Below are 12,167 nucleotides of genomic sequence, written 5' to 3'. Positions count from 1 at the left end.
TAGATACCTAGCAATGGTATTGCTGGGTCGTATGGCAATTCTATATTCAGCTTTTTGAGGAACTGCCAAACTGCCTTCCACAGTGGTTGCACCATTTGACATTCCCACCAACAGTGGATAAGTGTGCCTCTTTCTCCGCATCCTCTCCAGCACTTGCCATTTTCTGTTTTGTTGATAATGGCCATTCTGGTGAGTGTGAGATGATATCTCATTGTGGTTTTGATTTGCATTTCTCTAATGGCCAGGGACATTGAGCATCTCTTCATGTGCCCTTTGGCCATTTGTATTTCCTCTTCTGATAGGTGTCTGTTCAAGTCTTTTTCCCATTTTGTAATTGGGTTGGCTGTCTTTTTGTTGTTGAGTTGAACAATCTCTTTATAAATTCTGGATACTAGACCTTTATCTGATATGTCATTTCCAAATATTGTCTCCCATTGTGTAGGCTGTCTTTCTACTTTTTTGATGAAGTTCTTTGATGCACAAAAGTGTTTAATTTTGAGGAGTTCCCATTTATTTATTTCCTTCTTCAGTGTTCTTGCTTTAGGTTTAAGGTCCATAAAACCGCCTCCAGTTGTAAGATTCATAAGATATCTCCCTACATTTTCCTCTAACTGTTTTATGGTCTTAGACCTAATGTTTAGATCTTTGATCCATTTTGAGTTAACTTTTGTAAAGGGTGTGAGACATGGGTCTTCTTTCATTCTTTTGCATATGGATATCCAGTTCTCTAGGCACCATTTATCGAAGAGACTGTTCTGTCCCACGTGAGTTGGCTTGACTGCCTTATCAAAGACCAAATGTCCATAGATGAGAGGGTCTATATCTGAGCACTCTATTCGATTCCATTGGTTGATATATCTATCTTTATGCCAATACCATGCTGTTTTGACCACTGTGGCTTCATAATATGCCTTAAAGTCCGGCAGCGTGAGACCTCCAGCTTCATTTTTTTTCCTCAAGATGTGTTTAGCAATTTGGGGCACCCTGCCCTTCCAGATAAATTTGCTTATTGGTTTTTCTATTTCTGAAAAATAAGTTGTTGGGATTTTGATTGGTATTGCATTGAATCTGTAAATCAATTTAGGTAGGATTGACATCTTAACTATATTTAGTCTTCCAATCCATGAACATGGTATGCCCTTCCATCTATTTAGGTCTTCTGTGATTTCTTTTAACAGTTTTTTGTAGTTTTCTTTATATAGGTTTTTTGTCTCTTTAGTTAAATTTATTCCTATGTATTTTATTCTTTTAGTTGCAATTGTAAATGGGATTCATTTCTTGATTTCCCCCTCCGCTTGTTCATTACTAGTGTATAGAAATGCTACAGATTTTTGAATGTTGATCTTGTAACCTGCTACTTTGCTGTACTCATTTATTAGCTCTAGTAGTTTTGTTGTGGATTTTTCCGGGTTTTCGATGTATAGTATCATATTGTCTGCAAACAGTGATAGTTTTACTTCTTCCTTTCCAATTTTGATGCCTTGTATTTCTTTTTCTTGTCTAATTGCTCTGGCTAGAACCTCCAACACAATGTTGAATAATAGTGGTGATAGTGGACATCCTTGTCTTGTTCCTGATCTTAGGGGGAAAGTTTTCAATTTTTTCCCATTGAGGATGATATTAGCTGTGGGTTTTTCATATATTCCCTCTATCATTTTAAGGAAGTTCCCTTGTATTCCTATCTTTTGAAGTGTTTTCAACAGGAAAGGATGTTGAATCTTGTCAAATGCCTTCTCTGCATCAATTGAGATGATCATGTGATTTTTCTGCTTTGATTTGTTGATACGGTGTATTACATTAATTGATTTTCTTATGTTGAACCATCCTTGCATACCTGGGATGCATCCTACTTGGTCATGATGTATAATTCTTTTAATGTGTTGTTGGATATGATTTGCTAGAATTTTATTGAGGATTTTTGCATCTATATTCATTAGAGAGATTGGTCTGTAGTTTTCTTTTTTTGTAATATCTTTGCCTGGTTTTGGTATGAGGGTGATGTTGGCTTCATAGAATGAATTAGGTAGCTTTCCCTCCACTTCGATTTTTTTGAAGAGTTTGAGGAGAGTTGGTCCTAATTCTTTCTGGAATGTTTGGTAGAATTCACATGTGAAGCCATCTGGTCCTGGACTTTTCTTTTTAGGAAGCTTTTGAATGACTAATTCAATTTCTTTACTTGTGATTGGTTTGTTGAGGTCATCTATTTCTTCTTGAGTCAAAGTTGGTTGTTCATGTCTTTCCAGGAACCCGTCCATTTCATCTAAATTGTTGTATTTATTAGCGTAAAGTTGTTCATAGTATCCTGTTATTACCTCCTTTATTTCTGTGAGGTCAGTAGTTATGTCTCCTCTTCCATTTCTGATCTTATTTATTTGCATCCTCTCTCTTCTTCTTTTTGTCAATCTTGATAAGGGCCCATCAATCTTATTGATTTTCTCATAGAACCAACTTCTGGTCTTATTGATTTTCTCTATTGTTTTCAATTTCATTTATTTCTGCTCTGATCTTTGTTATTTCTTTCCTTTTGTTTGCTTTGGGATTAGTTTGCTGTTCTTTCTCCAGTTCTTCCAAGTGAACAGTTAATTCCTGCATTTTTGCCTTTTCTTCTTTTCTGATATAGGCATTTAGGGCAATAAATTTCCCTCTTAGCACTGCCTTTGCTGCATCCTATAAGTTTTGATATGTTGTGTTTTCATTTTCATTCGCCTCGAGGTATTTACTAATTTCTCCTGCAATTTCTTCTTTGACCCACTCGTTGTTTAAGAGTGTGTTGTTGAGCCTCCACATATTTGTGAATTTTCTGGCACTCCACCTATTATTGATTTCCAACTTCATTCCTTTATGATCTGAGAAGGTGTTGTGTATGATTTCAATCTTTTTAAATTTGTTAAGACTTGCTTTGTGACCCAGAATATGGTCTATCTTTGAGAATGATCCATGAGCACTTGAGAAAAAGGTGTATCCTGCTGTTGTGGGATGTAATGTCCTATAAATGTCTGTTAAGTCTAGCTCATTTATAGTAATATTCAGATTCTCTATTTCTTTATTGATCCTCTGTCTAGATGTTCTGTCCATTGATGAGAGTGGTGAATTGAAGTCTCCAACTATTATGGTATTTGTGTCTATTTCCCTTTTCAGTGTTTGCAGTGCATTCCTCATGTATTTTGGGGCATTCTGGTTCGGTGCGTAAATATTTATGATTGTTATGTCTTCTTGTTTAATTGTTCCTTTTATTAGTATATAGTGTCCTTCTTTGTCTCACTTAACTGTTTTACATTTGAAGTCTAACTAGTTGGATATTAGTATAGCCACTCCTGCTCTTTTCTGGTTGTTATTTGCATGAAATATCTTTTCCCAACCTTTCACTTTCAACCTATGTTTATCTTTGGGTCTAAGATGTGTTATCTGTAGACAGCATATAGAAGGATCCTATTTTTTAATCCATTCTGCCGATCTATGTCTTTTGATTGGGGAATTCAGTCCATTAACATTTAGAGTTATTACTGTTTGGATAATATTTTCCTCTACCATTTTGCCTTTTGTATTATATATATCACATCTGACTTTCCTTCTTTCTACACTCTTCTCCATACCTCTCTCTTCTGTCTTTTTGTATCTGACTCTAGTGCTCCCTTTAGTATTTCTTGCAGAGCTGGTCTCTTGGTCACAAATTCTCTCAGTGACTTTTTGCCTGAGAATGTTTTAATTTCTCCCTCATTTTTGAAGGACAATTTTGCTGGATATAGGAGTCTTGGTTGGCAGTTTTTCTCTTTTAATAATTTAAATATATCATCCCACTGTCTTCTAGCCTCCATGGTTTCTGCTGAGAAATCTACACATAGTCTTATTGGGTTTCCCTTGTATGTGATGGATTGTTTTTCTCTTGCTGCTTTCAAGATCCTCTCTTTCTCTTTGACCTCTGACATTCTAACTAGTAAGTGTCTTGGAGAATGCCTATTTGGGTCTAATCTCTTTGGGGTGCGCTGCACTTCTTGGATCTGTAATTTTAGGTCTTTCATAAGAGTTGGGAAATTTTCAGTGATAATTTCTTCCATTAGTTTTTCTCCTCCTTTTCCCTTCTCTTCTCCTTCTGGGACACCCACAACACGTATATTTGTGCGCTTCCTATTGTCCTTGAGTTCCCTGATACCCTGTTCAAATTTTTCCATTCTTTTCCCGATAGTTTCTGTTTGTTTTTGGAATTCAGATGTTCCATCCTCCAAATCACTAATTCTATCTTCTGTCTCTTTGAATCTATCATTGTAGGTATCCATTGTTTTTTCCATCTTTTCTACTTTGTCCTTCACTTCCATAAGTTCTGTGATTTGTTTTTTCAGTTTTTCTATTTCTTCTTTATGTTCAGCCCATGTCTTCTTCATGTCCTCCCTCAATTTATCGATTTCGTTTTTGAAGAGGTTTTCCATTTCTGTTCATATATTCAGCATTAGTTGTCTCAGCTCCTGTATCTCATTTGAACTATTGGTTTGTTCCTTTGACTGGGCCATATTTTCAATTTTTTGAGCGTGATCCGTTATCTTCTGCTGGCGTCTGCGCATTTAGACAGATTTCCCCGGGTGTTGGATCCAAAAGTTTGGAAGATTTTTCTGTGAAATCTCTGGGTTCTGTTTTTCTTATCCTGCCCAGTAGGTGGCACTCGTGGCACACGTTTGTCTGCGGGTCCCACCAGTAAAAGGTGCTGTGGGTCCTTTAACTTTGGAAAACTCTCGCTGTCCGGGAGGTTTGCTAGCCGAAGCGGCTTGGAAGAGTGCTAGCCGGCCCGGGGTCCGAACGCGGGGAGGGTCGCTGGCCACCGCAGCCCAGGAAAGCGCCCGTCCGAATTTCCTAGTTGGCCCGGGACACCAAGCGTGACAGGAGGGCGCTAGCCGCAGCAGCCCGCCCGGGAGAGTGCACGTTCCTGGGGAGTCACGGGTTTGGAAGGGCCCCCCCCGTCACCATTCTCCACGGCCTGGGGATTTCCGATCCAATTCTCTCAGTTGGTCCGGGGGGCCGCGCGTGCTGTGGGCGCCAGCTGCTGCAGTTTGAGGGGACCGCCTGTCCAATTCTCCCAGCCGGCCCGGGAAGGGGGAAGGAAGTGACTCCGGCCGCTTGCCGCCCCGCCCGGTGAAGTCCGCGCCCCTCGGCGATCTCACCAGAGCGGGTTCTCTCAGCCAGCCAGCCGTTCCAGGATGGGGTACGCTGTCTTTTTTATCTCTGTCGTGGCTTTGGGAGCTGTTCTGTATCGTTTCTACTCCCCTAGTAGCTGTCCTGGAGGAGAAACTAAGATCTTCGCGTCTTACTAAGCCGCCATCTTCTCTCCACCCAATCTTAAAGAACACCCAGTGAAGGATGCCTCTTGAGTAGAAAATGAGATGGTTAGTGAATGCGAGAAAAAGCTTCCGCCAGCTCCACGACGACTGCGATTGCTGTAGCTGGCTCTACCACCGCAGCTTGCAGTCCGCGAGGCTGTTGAGGCCGTCTCCATTAATTCTTAATTCTCCAATTAAGGAGACAGACATTGACAAAATTGAAGGGAGTGATAGATGTTTCAACAATAATAGTAGAAGACTTCAATACACCACTTCCACTATAGATAGAACAACCAGAGAGAGGATCAACAAGGAAATAGAGAAGTTAAACAGCTTGATAAATGAATTAGACCTAACAGACATATATAGGTCATTTATGTGTTCAGCGATGGGAATGGGGATGATCAGGTCCTGATTAAGGTAATTCAGAACACAGGGGTAAGGAAAACATTGTCTATATTATAACCTCACCTACTCTTTGAAACTGAAGGGAAAAAGGTTTATTTTGTCCAGAACCTAAATTTTCTGTAGCACATAATATTACTCAATCTGTTTGGATGGCTCATTTGGACAATTGAAACACAGGGAGCCCAGAGTAAAAATGAGGGTCTTTAATCTGTATAGCATAATATAATGCCTGGATATATCCCAGAATATATTAAGCAGATAATCCAAAAATATGGGCAAAAGTTCCTTGAGGGATGGCAGAAAAAATATGAAACTGTTAAACTTTACCATGGGGAAACCCCTGATACTGTGTCAAATATTGGGGACACCCAAATCAATGAGCCAAACCCTTGATCTTGAGGCTTACTCCTGTGAAGCAATATGTAGCGGAAAAGCTTAGCCTGCTTATAGGTGTGCCTAAGAGTCACCTCTGGAGGACCTCTTTCATGGCTCAGATGTGGCCTCTCTCTCTCTCTAAGCCCAATTCTGCAAGTGAAATATTTGCCCTCCCCACTACCTGGGGGTGATATCCAGGGGTGAAAGTCTCTCTGGCAGCATGGGAAATGACTCCCAGGGATGTGTCTGGCCCTAGCACTGTGGGATCAACAATGCTATCCTGACCAAAAGAGGGAAAAAAGTAGTATAACAAATAAGGTATCAGTGGCTGAGAGAGTTCAGATAGAGTCAAGAGGCTACTCTGGAGGTTGTTCTTACGCAAACTTCAGTTAGACATTGGTACTGCAGTAACTTTCCAGAGGCCTGTGGCCTCCAGATGGCTCCCTGTACCAGATCAGTCCTGAAGCCTGGAGGGGCCAGCCTCTCCAGAACATCAGCTAGTTCCATCTCTTGACCGCTTATTGTAGCCCTTTTGACCTGGAAAAAGTAGAATGGGCATAGCCCAAATATACCTGGAGAGTGGGAGAAAGATCAAAGTTGATGATGGAGTTATATAGAGAAGGTAGGGTTTAACAAAGGAGTATGATTGCTGAATCATTATATTGCTATTTCTTTTAGTCACCAGTATCTTAGAGCAGCTAGGAGTAAAAACCTAAAATTATGAAATTGTAACCCATACCAAACTCTGAAATTTGTTCTAAAACTAATTGTTGTGTTGTGCTTTGAAATTTATTGCTTTTTTGTATATATGCTACTTTTTACAACAAAGAAAACATTGATGATCAAAATATATATATATTCCTTCTAGTCTCCAGTGTTCTGGAGCAGCTAGAAGGAAAAATCTGAGAGGATGATATGGTAGTCCCTGACAAACTCTGGCTCTGTCCTGTAACTATTTGTTGAAGTGTGCTTTAAAAACTGCTGCTTTTTTCTTTCTTTGCTTTGTATATATGTTATATTATATAACAACAACAAAAAAAGACCCCAGCCTCCACAGGAAAAAAGGAACTGTGATAAACAAGTCATGCTAACACCAGCAAGTCTATTTATCTCCACCACGTAGGCCCATTCATACAGAAACATTCTGCCTGGGCAGCTTTAGCATATTTATGGTACCCAAGGACATCCTGGTCCAGACAACTCACAGACCTCACGTCCTCTTTGCCTTTCCCTCCCCATTTCCCTAGACCCTCTTCTAAGCAGGTATGTAAACTGTCCCCCCCGCCACCCGCCCCACTTTGCTTTGAGCAGTAACTTTCTTTTAATTCTGCTTCCATGATTGCCACTTAGCTCAATAAACTTATTTTGCATTTGGTTTTGAGATTCTATTTTCAATGTAACAATTAGAAAGAAGGAAACTAACTTGTATAATATGAAGGGACAGGGAGTGCATTGAGTATTGAGAGGGGCAAGTGTCCAAAAAGAAGATTTTAGATTGGTTGCCCAATCTAAAAGAGGCTTTCGGAAGTAAAAAATTTCTAAGGGAGTATTATTTTGTTTGTTTCTTTCTTTCTTTATTTGTGAAAAATTACATATAATTAAAAAGGCAATGCATTTCAAATACATCAGAACAATTAGTTGTAGAACAGATTTCAGGTTTGGTATGGGTTACAATTCCACAATTTTAGGTTTTTACTTATAGTTGTTCTAAGATACAGGAGGCTAAAAGCAATAGCAATATAATGATTCAGCAATCATGCTCGTTTGTTAAACCCTATCTTTTCTGTATAACTAAGGGAGTATTATTAAATCATTGACTAACTGACATATGGACTGAAACTGCTCCTCCACCTGCTCAATGAAATTACTTGTAAATCTTACATTTATCACTAATGCCTTCGTGGAAGTTTTGTTTTGTTTTGCAGGAGAAGCTCAGAGCAACAAGTTATCTGCCAGACCCCTGAGTTACCTCTTAAGAAATGATATCCTTCACAAATATAACCTTTGATCCCTGCTTGATCAAATGTTTATAGGACACCATACAGTTTTAAAAATGTTTTTAAAAAGTCATTATCTGCCTTGTTCTTCACAATAAAATGGTGAGAAAAAGTAAATAGGGCAATATCATCCTTTTAATTTTGTGAATTATGTACTGGATTTCACAGAGATTAATTAATTTGGTCAAGTGATAAGTAACCTAAATGTGGATTCTTGTCAATGACTTCTTGGTTGCAAGAAACCAAAACTCATTCATACTTGCTTATATAAAGGGTCTCAATGGTGTGCTGGTAAATGTTTAACAACTGGCCCACAGGGTCATATGTGGAAGCCTGGAATTGTCATTTGCTCATTTTCCATGGCGTAAAGTCTTTTCACCAAGCTGCCAGTGGTGATGTCACTGAATATAAAGTTGGGAAGATATGTGCACCATAAGCAAGAGTGGGTAAGAACAGTACACTGTTATTTGTCATTTCCAAGCTAGTGAGCGGAAGGTGACAAATGCTAGGATGCTTTGCGAAGTCATATGTGAACAAGAGGGTAGATAAATGCTAGAAAAACTCAGGGTACATCAGTGACATTTTATGGTACAATGCTTTAAGGCATGCCAGGACATTCGTTGAAGGTAAAGGAAAAGGTATTACATCTTTCATCTCCTACCACAAAGAAAAAGACACAGTGCTTTAGACCTTTTCAGATTTTAGAGATATCCTATGCCAAAAGATATTCTGCTACCAGTTTTGATTGGGGTTCAGAATAAGAGAGGGCTGTATAACCAGTTTAGAATTAGTACAAGTTGTTCTGCTTAGACTTTATAACCTTGTAGAGTTAATGGTGCAATCCTGAAGAAGATAAGGATGCTATGAAGAGTCTCTGGCAATCTCCAGTAGGAGCACTGCAGCAGAACCTTAGGGTTCTGGAGCAAAGCCAAGCCCTCTGCAACAGAGAATTATACACTGCTTAAAAAACAGTGGCTTTTGGGGGCATGTCATAGAGGTTTAATAAAAATGGAGAGCTTGATTCTTAGATATCAAATGACTATCTACCAGAGCTGCCTAACATGAGGCTGGTACTGTTAGATCTACCAAGTCACAGGTCAGCAGTGAGCAATAGCAAACCATCAAATGACAAAATTGTACATGTGGAATCAGATTTGAGCAGATCTAGAGAGCACAAACAAGTCAATAGTAAATAGAAGACCCATGTCAACTGTCCCCAATATATTGATGCCTCTCCCTGCACTCACAGCTGTGGCCTCTTAAGGGTTTCTCTTCCATCAATTGATTTAAAGGAAAAAAAACAAACAAGCAGGCTTTCTTATTTCCTTTTAAATGGAAAAAAAATGGTTTGGTATGATGGTACAATCAATATAATGGTGCAAGTTGAAGCTACCATTGCAGGGGTGGCCCTGCAAGGTAGCAGTAGGAAATGTTTTGGATAATATACCTGGAGATGATATATCTCTAATATAATTTAGAGGTAAGGATATATATTATAGACTTGTAACCAGTGATTAATGACTTATATAGATGATCATGAGTCTGATAAGATCAAGATTGGAAGATTAGGGGAAAAGTATGTGCTAGAGGCACATGGATAGATAGAAGAAATGTGTCAGTGCTCACCAGAGAGCACGTACACTGCAGAGGAGATGCAGGTAGTCAGAATGATCTGTCCAGTCACTATCAGTCAAATTCTTTTACCACCCCAATGCTGTACATTGGACCCAGAGAGAAGTCATGGTGCAGAGATGAAGGTGATTCTTGAGGTCAACAATATGGCATCTCTCTGACCAGAGCTGTTACTGCCATTGATGAATGTCCGACTTGTCAGCAACAGGGATTAATACTGAGCCTTTGTGCTGGTTTGAAAATATTAAGTATGGCAGAAAAGCCATGTTTTAATCCTGATCCAAACTTATAGGAGCAGCCATTTCTTTTAAACCTGATTCAGTACTGTAGGCTGGAAACTTTTGATTACATGATCTCTGTGGAGATGTGATATACCAAATTATGGGTGCACCCTTTTGATTAGGTGGAGATATAACTCTGCCTAGTTAAGATAGGTCTTGAAAAATTTACTGGAATCCTTTAAAAGAGGAAATATTTTAGAGAGAGCCAGAAATAACAGAAGCTTCAGAGCCAACTGATGCAAGTGCTCTAAAAAATGATCATGGTGATGAACACATAACTATATGATGATATTGTGAGTCACTGATTGTACACCACATATGGACTGTATATGTGTGAAGATTTACCAATAAATTTTTTTTTTAATGAGGAGGAAATTAGTCTCAAGGTGCCTGCCCCTGCAAAAAAAAAAAAAAAAAAGAGGAGGAAATTAAAACGTTTTCAGACGAACAATCACAGAGAATTTGTGACTAAGAGACTGGCTCTGCCAGAAATATTAAGGGAGCACTTTACAGGCAGATAGAAAAAGACAGGAGAGAGATGTCTGGAGAAGAGTGTATAAATGAAGATGATCAGTAAAGGTAAAAAGGAAAAAAAATTATATATGACAAAGAAAACCCAAAAGACAAAATGGTAGAAGAAAGTACTGCTTTTACATTAATACCCATTAAATGTTAATGGATTAAACTCCCCAATCAAAAGACACAGACTGGCAGAATGGATTTAAAAACAGGACCCAACTATAAACTGTCTACAGGGGACACATTTTAGACCCAAGGACAAAAATGGTTGAAAGTCAAAGTTTGGAAAGAGATATTTCACGCAAACAACAATCATAAAAGAGCAGGAATAGCTATATTAGTATCCAACAAATTACACTTCAAATGTAAAACAATTAAATGAGGCAAAGAAGGATACTATATTTTAATAACAGGAACAATTCAACAAGAAGATAACAATCATAAATATTTATGTACCAAGCCAGAGCACTCCAAAATACAAGAGACAAACACTGACAATGCTGAAAGGAGAAGTAGACACCTCTACCAGAATAGTTGGTGACTTAAATTCCCAGCTCACAACAATGGATAGACCATCTAGACAGAGAACCAATAAGGAAACAGAGATTTTGAATAATACAATAAATGAACTAAACTTAACAGACATCTACAGAACATTACTGATGGAGAAGCCATAAAATATTGCCAACATGGCTGCCGTGGCTGATGCAAGTCAACACAAAATGGCCTAGCCTACGACCGGCTTTCTTCCTGGAACTGGTGGTGGTTCACGCCAAAAGCACTAACCTTAAATCTGCCCTCCGGGGCGGGCCATGATGGCTCAGCAGGTAAGAGTGCTTGCCTTCATGCCCGAGGACCTGGGTTTGATTCCTGGTGCCTACCCATGTAAAAAAAAAAAAAAAAGAAAAAAAAAACTGCCCTCTGCCCTAGCAACAATGGTGACCAATCCCAGCCCAACATGTACATCTGCCCTCCACCCTAGCAACAACGGTGACCAATCCCAGCCTGATACGTACATCTGCCCTCTGTCCTAGCAACAATGGTGACCAATCCCAGCCCGACACGTACATCTGCCCTCCGCCCTAGCAACAACGGTGACCAATCCCAGCCTGATACATACATCTGCCCTCTGCCCTAGCAACAATGGTGACCAATCCCAGCTCGACAGGTACCCCTGCATGCTCCCAGCCTATATAAGCCTGTGTACTTCCTCAATAAAGTGGACACCTTCCCACCCTTGAGGGTTGTCTGCTGAGTCATGTACTGTGTGCTGTGTGTCTGTGTGACTGACTCAGTACGGCTGCTTACCCCCAGCCATCAGCTAACCAACACATTACATCCCACAACAGCAAGATACACATTTTTCTCAAGTGCTCATGGATCATTCTCAAGGACAGACTGTACTCTGGGTCACAAAGCAAGTCTCAATAAATTTGAAAAGATTGGAATCATACAAAACACTTTATTGGATCATAATGGAATGAAGCTGGAAATCAATAACAGACAGAAAGCCAGAAAATTCACAAATATATGGAGGCTAAATAACACACTCTTAAACAACCAGTGGTCAAGGAAGAAACTACAAGAGAAATCAGTAAATATTTTGAGGCAAATGAAAATGAAAACACAACATATCAAAATTTATGGGA

The 12,167-nt window shown here is 39.4% G+C and overlaps 1 long non-coding RNA gene across 7 annotated transcripts in view; it reads right to left on the bottom strand.

Moving 5' to 3' along the window:
• LOC143678059 (uncharacterized) overlaps positions 1-11,402 on the bottom strand; it is a 108,156-nt gene extending 96,754 nt beyond the window's left edge. For all 7 annotated transcript variants that reach the window (XR_013173030.1, XR_013173035.1, XR_013173029.1 and 4 more), the window contains exon 1: positions 11,305-11,402. This is a non-coding gene — a long non-coding RNA (uncharacterized LOC143678059). The remainder of the gene's footprint in view (positions 1-11,304) is intronic.
• Between the last annotated feature and the right edge of the window lie 765 nt (positions 11,403-12,167).

The sequence above is a fragment of the Tamandua tetradactyla genome, chromosome 3 (assembly GCF_023851605.1).
Source record: "Tamandua tetradactyla isolate mTamTet1 chromosome 3, mTamTet1.pri, whole genome shotgun sequence".
In the NCBI taxonomy this organism is placed as follows: Eukaryota; Metazoa; Chordata; class Mammalia; order Pilosa; family Myrmecophagidae; genus Tamandua; species Tamandua tetradactyla.
The sequence above is the reverse complement of the archived record's forward strand: the minus strand, read 5'-3'. Positions and strand labels throughout refer to the sequence as shown.